Raw genomic sequence first — 16,292 nt, forward strand, 5'->3', positions numbered from 1 at the left:
ACTTTGACTGTGGCTTTATCATATCTTCCCACCAATTGTAAAGTATATACAGGAAAGGTCACATATTTATTTATTCCATTTGAATGTTTATAATTATTTTTAATCTCTCACTAGGGCTAATATCTGTCATATTTCATGAATTTAGTCAGTGAGAATTTCTTCCTTTCAGCTCAAACTGATGCAAATTTATTCAACTTCAATGGTAGGAAAATACCATTTAAATAGAAATGCTCAAATACTTAATTTTACATTTTATACTCTCTAATGAGTGTGAGAGATATAATGTATTTCTTCAGTGCTAGGATTAATCATTTGTTTCACTCCTCAGAAAGAATGATGACTACAAATCACATTCGTATGCTTTGATTTACAAGTGTCATTGATTTTGGTGCAGAACACAGATAGGATGAAATGTTTATGAATTATAAAAAGAAGACGCAATGAAGTTACTATGAATCTTCACTTGAGTTATTCTTCAGATATGCTATTTATGCTATTTATGATAGTTAATTTATGCATCAAATGGGTTAAGTCCACCAATTTTAAATAATTCTAGTTGATATGTAGATATTCTCTAAATGTCATTCAAATGTGTGGACTTTGAGTAAATAATTAACACTTCATCACAGAATGAGCTTCATACAATCAGATGATGAAATTAGGTGGAAAAATACAGAAAAGTTTTGCGTCTTCTGCTTTAGGTAAAAGTTTGTAACCTTCACTCTTCTCAGGGGTTCCAGTGTTCTAGACAGTTCTTTAAGTATTGACCACATGAATTTCACAATATGCAGTCTTTATCCTAAGTCACATGCATAGGAACACACACACACACACACACACACACACACACACACACACACACACACACCACACTGTGAATCTTGACAATGGATAATGAATCTTTTATGCCTTTTAAAGTTAACAAAACAGGAGAAATATCAACAGATCCAAGTAAGATTTCTGAAATGTTACAACCTAGTCTGACTTCTGGCGTCTTCACAGAATGACAGTGGTTAGTCCAACTGTATTCAGAGTTTGCACATTTAAGACATTGTGAATAAGCATTTCAGAGGAAAAACCATGTAGGAAAAAAATCATGCATAATTTAAAAAGACACTCTCCTTGTGCATCTCAGACTGGCCTTAAACAAGCAACACACATGCCTTTTTTTCCTGAGTACTGGGATAACAGGCATGTACCCATGCCCAGTTTTTGCTTTTCCTGTAAATGAAGAGTGCCTGTATGTTATGTATGCATGTGTACAACGATCAGAATCCAGAGAAATTACTATAAATTGTTACCACTTATGGATTGATGGACTCATACCTTCTTTAAATGTTAAAACCATAGTTCTCAAATTAAACATTCCCTTAGGGTTCTCTAGAGTCACATAACTTAAGGAATATATATATATATATATATATGTATATATATATATATATGTGTGTGTGTGTGTGTGTGTGTATATGTGTATATATATATATATTTGTTGTGATGAATTACAATCTGTAGCCCAACTACCCCAACAATGGTCGGCTGTAAATGGGAAGTCCAAGAATCTAGTAGTTGCTTAGTCCCATGAGACTAGTTGTTTCAGCTGGTCTTCTGTAGAAGTAGATTTCAACAGATGTGCTGGCAAGTAAATGCAAGCAGGTGAAGAAGACTAAGCCTTCCTTTTTCCAATGTCTCTAGGTAAGTCTCCAGCAGAAGGTGTGGCCCAGATTAAAGGTGTGTATCACCACACCTGATATGGGCTTTGTTTTGTCCAAGGCTGATCTTGAACTCAGAGATCTCCTCGCCTTAGCCTCCTGGGTTTAAAGGTGTATACTACCTTGACTGAGCCTAAGCTTTTCATAGCCACTAAACCTCAAGATCTACATGCAAAGTTCTAGGTCAGAAACTTGTGTCTTACAGCCTCAAGAGCTGGATCATGGGTGAGCCCTCCAATTCTGGATTGTAGTTTATTCCATATATAGTTGACAACTAGGAAGAGCCATTATAAACAGCACAGAAAGATCACAACAGATACATCTCTAACATTTGCTACATATGTGTATCATCTTGTATTCTGTAGAATCATTGAGTTTTGTTGAGTAGCGCTCATTCTACATTTACTTGAACACCTAGATTATATAAACACCACTCCAATGGACTGTATTTAGGAGTAAACTCATACAATACCAATAAAGCAGAGCTTTGTGAACTCATGCAGATAAAATTAATCATCATCGTGGGAAGGAAATTGTTAAGAGTTTGCTAAAGTCTCACAAGCTAAAGCATAGTAAACTTCTCTTTAGCACAACAGCAGTGAACTCCATCTCACAGGGATGCTCCTGTGATGAAATGGTATGATACTGAGAGAAAAATATAATCAATAATTATAATGAACCTGCCAATATGAAAGTGGTTACATGAGGACCATGAAACAAATACTTTTACAGTGCAGTGAAGTCTTGGAAGACAGAGAAAAGAATTTTATTGTACCTGAAAAACTGTCCTGCATCACACCAGAAATTTAGATTCACAGAAAGATGCCTGCTTATTTTCATGAATGTATCCAGCTCTGCTGAGGCCAAGTCCTAGTTTCTGGGTCACAATTCTTCTCATTTTCATTTTATTTTCAGGTGTAAGATATAGCAGCACCTATCTACACCATCCCTACTTGCATCCCTGTTACCATCCTTGGGCCTTAGATGCTCTGCATCCCAGAGGAATCTAGATCCTGAATAACTCATTAAAGGCATAGTAATTACTCAGGACCTTTCTAAGACCAATTTACCACAGGAATCTCTAGTGGAGACCAATTATAGTCAGTGATCACCATTTCCTATATTGAAGAGAACATAGAATTTAAAGTCAAAAAGAAGCAAAACTAATTAAAAATAGAACCAACAAGAAAGCCAAAAAACATGTAAGGATATATACACATTCCATGTTCAGGCAATGAACAGGGCTTGTACTTGATTGGAGCTCACTTTGTTATCAAGAAAAGGGAAAAAAAGGTGTCTGAATATGATCCCAAATTATCAGGAAGTATTCTGATTATTAATGACTTAAAGTGTCTCGGCCAGTTTAAGCGGTGTGTCTCACACACAAGAAACATTTATATGAACAGCCATCAGTAGTTTTTATATTTTTGGATGTGAGCCTACTCTTTTAATGGCTGAGCCATTTCTTTAGCCCATCCTATGGTTTTTTTTTTCAGCATGAGATCATAGGAAACCACACACATGGGGAAATTTAAGGACAGTATCTCAATTCAACATGATTGACTACCTGTTATAGGACTTAGTAACAGGTATATAGAACTTTCTGAAGAAATTTAAACTTCATAATTCAACATTCTATGTGTGCCAGTAGGTGAAAAGGGCCAGTATATGGCAAGCAGATGGTATGTTTAATATTTCCTTAAGCTAATGGAAAATCAGTCTATATTTTCATTATTGTTCACTAATTTTGCATTCTTAACTCTTAATGAAAATGTTAATTGTACCTACTACCACCATTATCCAACCACCAGCCATATATGTGATAGTACTTCATAACGCTGTGTTCTGTGAGTTCACCATTGATTACAAGGTCATAGGTAGCAATTATAATTCCTCCCTTCAGGATTATTTCCTAAACTGTAATTATTGGCTAGATAAAGTTCTGTACAAAATAATGAAGCACAACATTCAACCCCAGTGGATCTTGATCCTTAATGATTGAAATTTTTTTAGGTTATTAAAGATGACTAACTTTTGTCTTTGTGTGTAGACATAGTAAGTAGGATCTAAGGATTTATCCAGGATTTTAGACACAGTGATATCATCTCTGGTTGTATAGAACAATCACATTTTACTTACTAATCAATTGATTTCAAATAGTTCCAGAAGAATGATGGTTCTTTCTCTGTTGACATGAGACACAGAAATGATTCTATGGTGGGCTTAAGTTCAGATTCAATCATCTCTATGAACCATGAAAATAGCCTAGTATTTTCAGTGTCATTCAAGCAGTGTATAATCTGTTTTAGAACTCATAATTCTACAGAGAATTGTGCCCATTCACGCATACTCTTATCTCAAACCATCCACAGGCAAATACATTCTATTTACACCCTTACTGATTTTTCTATTCTTGATTTTTAACATAAATATAAGACCTTTAGGATTGACTTCAGTATGCTAGTATTTCTTCAAGTTTTTTCTGGGTAATTTTATGTGCCAATAATTTTTTAGCTGCCACATAATGTGTCATGGTACAGATATGTCATTGTCAATATTCAATAAGCCTCCTTGCCATTTTTTTGTTGACATTTTCATTCTTGATGATGGCATTTCTTAATTGAATGAAATGTAATCTTCAGGTAGTTTTCATTTTGATTAATTTCATGGTGAGGAATGTTGAATCCTTGAAAAAGAGTGTGTTGGACATTTGCATGTCTTCTTTTGAGACCTCTCCATGCAGTATTTTGCCAATTTTTTATATTTTTATTAGATGTATTTCTTTACTTACTTTTCAAACGTTATTCCCCTTTTTGCCAATTTTTATTTGGTTTATTTTTCCCTGTTCTTATTTTAGAGTCGTTTGTGTATTATGGATATTAATCTCCTGTCAGGTGTGCACCTGCCAAAGATTTTCTCACACTCTAAAGGCTGTATTTTCACTCAGGCCACTTTATGTTTTGTTGCATGAAGCCATTTTATTTTAGAAGATCACATTTGTTAATTGCTATTATTTACTGAGCATCTAGAGTCACTTTTGATGGTCCTGATCCTATTTCTGGAATTTTTCCTGTTCTTTCCTCTCATGGAACACTTTCAGTTTCAGGACTACCACTTGAATCTTGGATCCATTTGAAATTAATTTGTGTGCAAGTTGAGAAATAGAATCTAGTTCCATTCTTTCACACTTAGATATTCAGTTTCTCAGCACTTCCAACCTCTGGAGAGAGAGGCTCTTCTCTCTCCAGTGAGCATCTTTCGAATCCTTGTAAAATATTAGGTGGTTTATCAGGTGCCTCAGGAGTTTATACCTGGATCTTTATCCTGCTCCATTAGGCTGTTAATGCTCCTATGACTCTGAAATGTAACAGAAAATCAAGTACGGTGATTTCTTCAATAGCATTTTTATTATTGTTTTGAAGGATTTACTGATTTATGTGGTTATCCAAAATCTTGGCTTCCCTATGATGTGTGTTTTTTTTTTTTTTCCAATGAGTAGTGTCAGCAGATTTTGCAGGATTTGGCATTGAATCTGTCTATTAGTGAGGCATCCATTTTCACAATATTAATTCTTTGAACTCATAAACATGCAAGGTCTTTCCTTCTACATGTACCTTTTTGTAATTTTTCTTTTACAGTTCTAAAATTTTTGTGTTTTTGACTCCATTGTTTACATTTATGTTTTCTCTTGATTTTGTAGAGAATTTTATGCATCAGTACTTTACTTACATTATTTCCATTTCTTTCTCTACTCCACCATATCTTCTCTAACCCCTTTCAAATTAATGACCAATTCTTCTTATCTTCTTAATTAATTCTTCTTCTTCTTTCTCCTCCTCCTCCTCCTCCTCTTCTTCTTTTTCTTCTTTTTCTTCTTCTTCTTCTTCTTCTTCTTCTTCTTCTTCTTCTTCTTCTTCTTCTTCTTCTTCTTCTTCTTCTTCTTCTTCTTCTTCTTCTTCTTCTTCTTCTTCTCCTTCTCCTTCTCCTTCTCCTTCTCCTTCTTCCTCTCTCTCTCTCATTTTTTCATTAAATGATAACAATTTGTAAGGCTTTACATTTTGTTAGAGCCATCTTCATACTTCTAAAATATTTGGTTTTGAAATGAAATTTGCTTTCTCTAGTTCTGAACATAACATGCTTGCTTATGTTAGCACAGCTTAGGTCCCACACCTATACTAAGAGAACTTACTGATTTATCAAAAAAGGAGAAAAGAAAGGAAGACATGAAGTTGTGAGGAAGTTGATGGGAGGACATAGGGTGGGTTGTTTGAAATATTGGGAGGTTGGATATGACAGTATCTCAATTATTCTTGGGAAATTCTCAACAATAAAAATGGCTTTAGATTTTTCAAATTTAGGGCAGAAAGTCACATTGAATCCTAATACTGTTTCTTTTTAAAATGCATAGTAAGAATATTTATTTATTAAATCTTTATATACTTAAAAAAGAACCTTTAAATTTTATGTTTTCCAATACTTTATACAAACTTGTCCTTTTCCTTTAAGTATTTATTTTTGCTTCCATGATCCTACCTTCCTGTATTTTGGAATGTTTAAGACCATAGCCAGTGGATAGGCATGGCTCCCAATTGAGGGATGGGGCCACCCACTCACCTCAAAAATATTAATCAAGAATTCCTCCTGTCAAAAGGAAATGCAGGGACAAAGAATGGAGCTGAAACTGAAGGAAAGGCAACCCAGAGACTGTATTATCTAGGGATCTATTCCATCTGCTGATACCAAACCCAGACACTATTGCTGATGATAACAAGTGCTTATTGCTGATTTCCCCAGACCATCCCTGACCTCAATCAGTATCTCAGTGAAGTAGTGCTAAAAAATGTATGGTGTTGGCATAGAGACTGGCAGGTAGATCAGTGGAATAGAATTAAAGACCAAGACATGAACCCACACACCTATGGTTACTTGTTTTTTGACAAAGGAGCTAAAACCATACTGTGGAAAAAAGATAGCATTTTCAACAAATGGTGCTGGTTCAACTGGAGGTCAGCATGTAGAAAAATGCAAATGGATCCATTCTGATCACCTTGTACAAAGCTTAAATCCAAGTGGATCAAGGACCTTCACATAAAATCAGACACATTCAAACTAATGGAAGAAAAAGTGGGGAAGAGCCTCAAACAAATGGGCACTGGGGAAAATTTCCTGAACAAAACACCAATGGCTTATGCTCTATGATCAAGAACCAATAAATGGGACCTCATAAAACTGGAAAGCTTCTGAAAGGCAAAGGACACTGTTTTAAGGGCAAACAGTAACTAGCAGATTGGGAAAAATCTTTACCAATCCTATATCTGATAGAGAGCCAATAGCCAAAACATACAAAGGACTCAAGAAGTTAGACTCCAGAAAGCCAAATAATCCAATTAAAAATGGGGTGCAGGGCTAAACAAAGAATTCTCAGATGAGGAATATCTAATGGCTGAGAAGTACCTAAAGAAATGCTCAATATCCTTAATCATCAGGGAAATGCAAATCAAAGCAACCCTGAGAGTCCACCTCACACCAGAAAGAATGGCTAAGATCAAAAACTCAGGTGACAACAGATGCTAGTGAGGATGTGGAGAAAGAGGAACATTCCTCCAGTATTGGTGGGACTACAAACTGGTACAGCCATTCTGGATATCAGTCTGGAGGTTCCTCAGAAAATTGGACATTGCACTACCTAAGGACCCAGCTATACCTCTCATGGGCACACACCCAAATGATGCTCCAACATACAACAAAGACACTCGTTTCATGTTTGTAACAGCCTTATTTATAATAGCCAGAAGATGGAAAGAACCTAGATGCCCTTCAACAGAGGAACGGATACAGAAAATGTGGTACATCTACGCAATGGAGTACTACACAGCTATCAAAAACAATTTCTTCATGAAATTCATAGGCAAATGGAAGGAACTAGAAAATATCATCCTGAGTGAGGTAACCCAATCACAAAAACACACACAGGATGCAGTCACTGATAAGTGGATATTAGCCCAAAAGCTTGAATTACCCAAGATACAATCCACAGACCACATGAAGCTCAAGAAGGATGGCCAAAGTGTGGGTGCTTCAGTCTTTCTTAGAAGAGGGAACAAAAGTATTCATAGGAAGGGATATGGAGAAAAAGCTTGGACCAGAGACTGAAGGGATGACCATTCAGAACTTGTCCCACTTGGGTATATAGCATAAATATATATATATATACACAGCCATCAAAACCAGATAATATTGATGAAGCCAAGAAGTACATGCTGACAGGATTCTGATATATCCGTGTCCTGAGAATCTCAGCCACATCATGTCAAATACAAAGGTGTATGCTAGCAGGAAACAATTTAATCAGTATGGAGTCCCAGTTGGAGGAATTAGAGCAAGGATTGAAGGAGCTGAAGGGGCTTGCAACTCCATAAGAACAACCCCATAAGAACAACAATACCAAATAACCAGAGCTCCCATGATGAAACCACTATCCAAAGAGTGTACATCAATAGACCCAAGATTCCAGCTGCATATGTCAGAGGATGGTGTTTTTGGGCACCAATGGAGAAGCCCTTGGTCATGCCAAGGCTGGAATCCTCAGTGTAGGGGAATGTTGGAGCGGGGCAAGAAGAGAAAGTGGCATTTCACTTTGGTCATCCTTCTTGAGCTTCATGTGGTCTGTGGATTGTATCTTGGGTAATTCAAGCTTTTGGGCTAATATCCACTTATCAGTGAGTGCAGAACATATATGTTTTCCCGTGATTGGGTTACCTCATTCAGGATGATATTTTCTAGTTCAATCCATTTGCCTATGAATTTCATGAAGTCATTGCTTTTGATAGCTGTGTAGTACTCCATTGTGTAGATGTACCACATTTTCTGTATCAATTCCTCCATTGAAGGGCATCTAGGTTCTTTCCATCTTCTGGCTATTATAAATAAGACTGCTATGAACATAGTGGAGTATGTGTCTTTGTTGTATGTTGGAGCATCATTTGGGTGTGTGCCCATGAGAGGTATAGCTGGGTCCTTAGGTAGTGCAGTGTCCAATTTTTTGAGGAAGCTCCAGACTGATATACAGAGTGACTGTACCAGTTTTAATCCCACTAACACTGGAGGAGTGTTCCTCTTTCTCCACATCCTCACCAGCATCTGTTGTCACCTGAGTTTTTGGTCTTAGCCATCTCACTGGTGTGAGGTGAAATCTCAGGGTTGTTTTGATATGCATGACTAAGGATGCTGAGCATTTTTTAGTTACTTCTCAGCCATTCGATATTCCTCAGCGGAGAATTCTATGTTTAACTCTGTACTCCAATTTTAATAGGGTTATTTGACTCTCTGGAGTCTATCTTCTTGAGTTCTTTGTATATATTGGATATTGGCCCTCTTTTGGATGTAACATTGGTAAAGATCTTTTCTCAATCTGTTTGTTGCCATTTTGTCCTAATGACAGTGTCCTTTGCCTTTCAGAAGCTTTCCAGTTTTATGAGATCCCATTTATTGATTCTTGATCTTAGAGCACAAGTCATTTGTGGTTTGTTTAGAAATTTTCCCCAGTGCCCACGAGCTTGTGGCTCTCCCCGACTTATTCTTCTGTTGGTTTGAATGTGTCTGGTTTTATTTGGAGGTCCTTGGTCCACTTGGATTTAAGCTCTGTACAGGGTGATAATAATGGGTTGACTTACATTCTTCTACATACTGATCTCTAGTTGATCAGCAAAATTTGTCAAAAATGCTGTCTTTTTCTTCATTGTATGATTTTTATCTCCTTTGCCAAGTATCAAGAGACCATAGGTATGTGGGCTCATTTCTGGGTCTTTAATTCTATTCCACTGATCTGCCTGCCTGTCTCTGTATTAATACCATAGTTTTTAATCACGATTGCTCTGTATACTATATGAGGTCAGGGATGGTGATTTCCCCATTTTTTTTATTGTTGAGTATAGTTTTCACTATCCTGTGTCTTTTCCAAATGAATTTGCAAATTGATCTTTCTACCTTTATGAAGAATTGAGTTGGAATCTTGATGGTAATTGCATTGAATCTGTTGATTGCTTTTGGCAAGGTGGCCATTTTTACTATATTAATCCTGCAATACATGAACATGGGCAGTTTTTCCATCCTCTGAGATCTTCAATTTCTTTCTTCAGAGACTTGAAGTTCTTGTCATACAGATATTTCACTTGCTTGGTTAGAGTCACACCAAGGTATTTTATGTTACTGGGGACTATTGTGAAGGGTGTCATTTCCCTAATTTCTTTCTCAACCTGTTTATCCTTTGAGTAGAGAAGGCTACTGATTTGTTTGAGTTAATTTTATATCCAGACACTGATGAAGTTGTTTATGATGTTTAATAGTTCTCTGGTGGAATTTTTTGGGTCACTTCAGTATACTAACATATCATCTGCAAATAGTGATGTTTTGACTTCTTCCTTTCCAATTTGTACTCCTTTGACATTCTTTTGTTGTGCGATAGCTCTGGCTAGAACTTCGAGTATTATAATGAATAAGTAGGGGTAGATTGGGCATCCTTGTCTCATCCCTGATTTTACTGGGATTGCTTTAAGTTTTTCTCCATTTAGTTTGATGCTGGCTACTGGTTTCCTGTATATTGCTTTTACTATGTTTAAATATGGGCCTTGAATTCCTTATCTTTCCAAGACTTTTAACATGAAGGGGTGTTGAGTTTTGTTAAATGCTCTCTCAGAATCTAATGAAATGCTTCTATGTTTTTTCCTTTGAGTTTGTTTACATAGTGGATTATGTTGATGGATTTCTGTATATTTAACCATTCCTGTATGCCTTGATCATGATGAATGATCGTTTTGATGTGTTCTAGGATTTGGTTTGTGAGAATTTTATTGAGTATTTTTGTGTCGATATTCATAAGGGAATTTCATCTGAAGTTCTCTTTCTTTTTGGGTCTTTTTGTGGTTTAGCTATAAGCATAATTTTGCCTTCATAGAAAGAATTGGGTAGGGAAAACACCAAATGCCATCTGGAACCCTGATGCACGGAAGCTCCGGGAAAGGGTGGCGCAGATCTTCCTGGTTGCTGCCCCCTTGGAGAGCTCATAAGCAACACCCCACGAGCAAACTTGAGCCTCGGGACCACAGGTAAGACAAACCTTCCTGCTCAGAACGACCTGCCTGGTGAACTCAGGACACACAGAGGCAAAATTCCTCTAGGACCGGACACTTCCGGTTTTTAGCGGGATTCCTAAACCCTCGGATCCCTGCCCGCAGCAGCTCACTGCTCCCAAACACCATGGGAGAGAGAGTGCCCTGCCTGGACAGGCGGGCACTCCTGAGACTGCAGAGCGGAAGAGACCAACAACACTGCCCACCCCTGCCCACATCCCTGGCCCAAGAGGAAACTGTATACGGCCTCTGGGTTCCTGGAGATAAGGGCACAGCAGCAGCAGGTTCGCTGCTTCTGAGACACCGCCGGAACCTGAAGGGACCGACCAGATAAACAGTTCTCTGCACCCAAATCCCATGGGAGGGAGAGCTAAACCTTCAGAGAGGCAGACACACCTGGGAAACCAGAAAAGACTACACTCTGCCCACATTACTGATTCCAGAGGAAAACACCAAATGCCATCTGGAACCCTGGTGCACGGAAGCTCCGGGAAAGGGTGGCGCAGATCTTCCTGGTTGCTGCCCCCGTGGAGAGCTCATAAGCAACACCCCATGAGCAAACTTGAGCCTCGGGACGACAGGTAAGACAAACCTTCCTACTCCAAGCGACCTGTCTAGTGAACTCAAGACACAGTCCCACAGGAACAGCTGAAGACCTGCAGATAGGAAAAACTACACGCCCGAAAGCAGAACACTCTGTTCCCATAACTGGCTGAAAGAAAACAGGTAAACATGTCTACAGCACTCCTGACACACAGGCTTATAGGACAGTTTAGCCACTGTCAGAAATAGCAGAACAAAGTAACACTAGAGTAATCTGATGGTGAGAGGCAAGCGCAGGAACCCAAGCAACAGAAACCAAGACTACATGGCATCATCGGAGCCCAATTCTCCCACCAAAGCAAACACTGAATATCCAAACACACCAGAAAAGCAAGATCTAGTTTCAAAATCATATTTGATCATGATGCTGGAGGACTTCAAGAAACACAAGAACTCCCTTAGAGAAACACAGGAAAACATAAATAAACAAGTAGAAGTCTACAGAGAGGAATCACAAAAATCCCTGAAAGAATTCCAGGAAAACACAATCAAACAGTTGAAGGAATTAAAAATGGAAATAGAAGCAATCAAGAAAGAACACATGGAAACAACCCTGGATATAGAAAACCAAAAGAAGAGACAAGGAGCTGTAGATACCAGCTTCACCAACAGAATACAAGAGATAGAAGGGAGAATCTCAGGAGCAGAAGATCCCATAGAAATCATAGACTCAACTGTCAAAGATAATGTAAAGCAGAAAAAGCTACTGGTCCAAAACATACAGGAAATCCAGGACTCAATGAGGAGATATAACCTAAGGATAATAGGTGTAGAAGAGAGTGAAGACTCCCAGCTCAAAGGACCAGTAAATATCTTCAACAAAATCATAGAAGAAAACTTCCCTAAGCTAAAGAAAGAGATACCTATAAGCATACAAGAAGCCTACAGAACTCCAAATAGATTGGACCAGAAAAGAAACAACTCCTGTCACATAATAGTCAAAACACCAAATGCACAAAATAAAGCAAATATTAAAAGCAGTAAGGGAAAAAGGTCAAGGAACATATAAAGGCAGACCTATCAGAATCAAACCAGACAGACTAGGAGAAGTCTTGAGCCAAATGGACTTAACATATATTTATAGAACATTCTATCCTAAAGCAAAAGGATATACTTTCTTCTCAGTTCCTCATGGTATTTTCTCGAAAAATTGACCATGTAATTGGTCACAAAACAGGCCTCAACAGGTACAGAAAGATAGAAATAATCCCATGTGTGCTATCAGACCACCACGGCCTAAAGCTGGTCTTCAATAACAATAAGGGAAGAATGCCCACATATATGTGGAAGTTGAACAATGCTCTACTCAACGATAACCTGGTCAAGGAAGAAATAAAGAAAGAAATTAAAGACTTCTTACAATTTAATGAAAATGAAGGTACAACATACCCAAACTTATGGGACACAATGAAAGCTGTGCTAGAGGAAAACTCATAGCTCTGAGTGCCTGCAGAAAGAAACAGGAAAGAGCATATGTCAGCAGCTTGACAGCACACCTAAAAGCTCTAGAACAAAAAGAAGCAATTACACCCAGGAGGAGTAGAAGGCAGGAAATAATCAAACTCAGAGCTGAAATCAACCAAGTAGAAACAAAAAGGACCATAGAAAGAATCAACAGAACCAAAAGTTGGTTCTTTGAGAAAATCAACAAGATAGATAAACCCTTAGCCAGACTAACGAGACGACACAGAGAGCATGTCCAAATTAACAAAATCGGAAATGAAAAGGGAGACATAACTACAGATTCAGATGAAATTCAAAAAAACATCAGATCTTACTATAAAAGCCTATATTCAACAAAACTTGAAAATCTGCAGGAAATGAACAATTTCCTAGACAGATACCAGGTACCGAAGTTAAATCAGGAACAGATAAACCAGTTAAACAACCCCATAACTCCTAAGGAAATAGAAGCGGTCATTAAAGGTCTCCCAACCAAAAAGAGCCCAGGTCCAGATGGGTTTAGTGCAGAATTCTATCAGACCTTCATAGAAGACCTCATAGCAATATTACCCAAACTATTCCACAAAATTGAAAGAGATCGAGCACTACCAAATTCCTTCTATGAAGCCACAATTACTCTTATACCTAAACCACACAAAGACCCAACAAAGAAAGAGAACTTCAGACCAATTTCCCTTATGAATATTGACGCAAAAATATCCAATAAAATTCTGGCAAACCGAATCCAAGAGCACATCAAAACAATCATCCACCATGATCAAGTAGGCTTCATCCCAGGCATGCAGGGATGGTTTAATATACGAAAAACCATCAACGTGATCCATTATATAAACAAACTGAAAGAACAAAACCACATGATCATTTCATTAGATGCTGAGAAAGCATTTGACAAAACTCAACACCCCTTCATGATAAAAGTCCTGGAAAGAATTGGAATTCAAGGCCCATACCTAAACATAGTAAAAGCCATATACAGCAAACCAGTTGCTAACATTAAACTAAATGAAGAGAAACTTGAAGCAATCCCACTAAAATCAGGTACTAGACAAGGCTGCCCACTCTCTCCCTACTCATTCAATATAGTTCTTGAAGTCCTAGCCAGAGCAATCAGACAACCAAAGGAGATCAAGGGTATACACGTCGGAAAAGAAGAAGTCAAAATATTACTATTTGCAGATGTTATGATAGTATATTTAAGTGATCCCAAAAGTTCCACCAGAGAACTACTAAAGCTGATAAACAACTTCAGCAAAGTGGCTGGGTATAAAATTAACTCAAATAAATCAGTAGCCTTCCTCTACACAAAAGAGAAACAAGCCGAGAAAGAAATTAGGGAAACGACACCCTTCATAATAGACCCAGATAATATAAACTACCTCGGTGTGACTTTAACCAAGCAAGTAAAAGATCTGTACAATAAGAACTTCAAGCCTCTGAAGAAAGAAATTGAAGAAGACCTCAGAAGATGGAAAGGTCTCCCATGCTCATGGATTGGCAGGATTAATATAGTAAAAATGGCCATTTTACCAAAAGCGATCTACACATTCAATGCAATCCCCATCAAAATACCAATCCATTTTTTCAAAGAGTTAGACAGAACAATTTGGAAATTCATCTGGAATAACAAAAAACCCAGGATAGCTAAAACTATCCTCAACAATAAAAAGACTTCAGGGGGAATCACTATCCCTGAACTCAAGCAGTGTTACAGAGCAATAGTGATAAAAACTGCATGGTATTGGTACAGAGACAGACAGATAGACCAATGGAACAGAATTGAAGACCCAGAAATGAACCCACACACCTATGGACACTTGATTTTTGACAAAGGAGCCAAAACCATCAAATGGAAAAAAGATAGCATTTTCAGCAAATGGTGCTGGTTCAACTGGAGGTCAACATGTAGAAGAATACAGATCGATCCTTGGTTATTACCCTGTACAAAGCTTAAGTCCAAGTGGATCAAGGACCTGCACATCAAACCAGATACATTCAAACTAATAGAAGAAAAACTAGGGCAGCATCTCGAACACATGGACACTGGAAAAAATTTCCTGAACAAAACACCAATGGCTTATGTTCTAAGATCAAGAATCGACAAATGGGATCCAATAAAACTGCAAAGCTTCTGTAAGGCAAAGGACACTGTGGTTAGGACAAAATGGCAACCAACAGATTGGGAAATGATTTTTACCAATCCTACAACAGATAGAGGGCTTATATCCAAAATATACAAAGAACTCAAGAAGTTTAGACCGCAGGGAGACAAATAACCCTATTAAAAATGGGGTTCAGAGCTAAACAAAGAATTCACAGCTGAGGAATGCCGAATGGCTGAGAAACACCTAAAGAAATATTCAACATCTGTAGTCATAAGGGAACTGCAAATCAAAACAACCCTGAGATTTCACCTCACACCAGTGAGAATGGCTAAGATCAAAAACTCAGGTGACAACAGATGCTGGTGAGGATGTGGAGAAAGAGGAACACTCCTCCATTGTTGGTGGGATTGCAGACTGGTACAACCATTCTGGAAATCAGTCTGGAGGTTCCTCAGAAAATTGGACATTGAACTGCCTGAGGATCCAGCTATACCCATAAGATCCCCCAACATATAAAAAAGACACGTGCTTCACTATGTTCATAGCAGCCTTATTTATAATAGCCAGAAGCTGGAAAGAACCGAGATGCCCTTCAACAGAGGAATGGATACAGAAAATGTGGTACATCTACACAGTGAAATATTACTCAGCTGTCAAAAACAATGACTTTATGAAATTCGTAGGCAAATGTTTGGAACTGGAAAATATCATCCTGAGTGAGGTAACCCAATCACAGAAAAACTCACATGGTATGCACTCATTGATATGTGGCTTTTAGCCCAAATGCTTGAATTACCCTAGATGCCTAGAACACATGAAACTCAAGATGGATGATCAAAATGTGAATGCTTCACTCCTTCTTTAAAAGGGGGAACAAGAATACCCTGGCAGGGAATATAAAGGCAAAGATTAAAACAGAGACAGAAGGAACACCCATTCAGAGCCTGCCCCACATGTGGCACATGCATATACAGCCAACCAATTAGACAAGATTGGTGAAGCAAAGATGTGCAGGCCAACAGGAGCCGAACGTAGATCGCTCCCAAGAGACACAGCCAGAATACAGCAAACACAGAGGCGTATGCCAGGAGCAAACCACTGAATTGAGAATAGGACCCCCGTTGAAGGAATCAGAGAAAGAACTGGAAGAGCTTGAAGGGGCTCGAGACCCCATATGTACAACAATGCCAAGCAACCAGAGCTTCCAGGGACTAAGCCACTACCTAAAGACTATACATGGACTGACCCTGGACTCTGACCTCATAGGTAGCATTGAATACCCTAGT

Source organism: Rattus norvegicus, chromosome 10, assembly GCF_036323735.1.
Source record: "Rattus norvegicus strain BN/NHsdMcwi chromosome 10, GRCr8, whole genome shotgun sequence".
NCBI classification, from domain to species: Eukaryota; Metazoa; Chordata; class Mammalia; order Rodentia; family Muridae; genus Rattus; species Rattus norvegicus.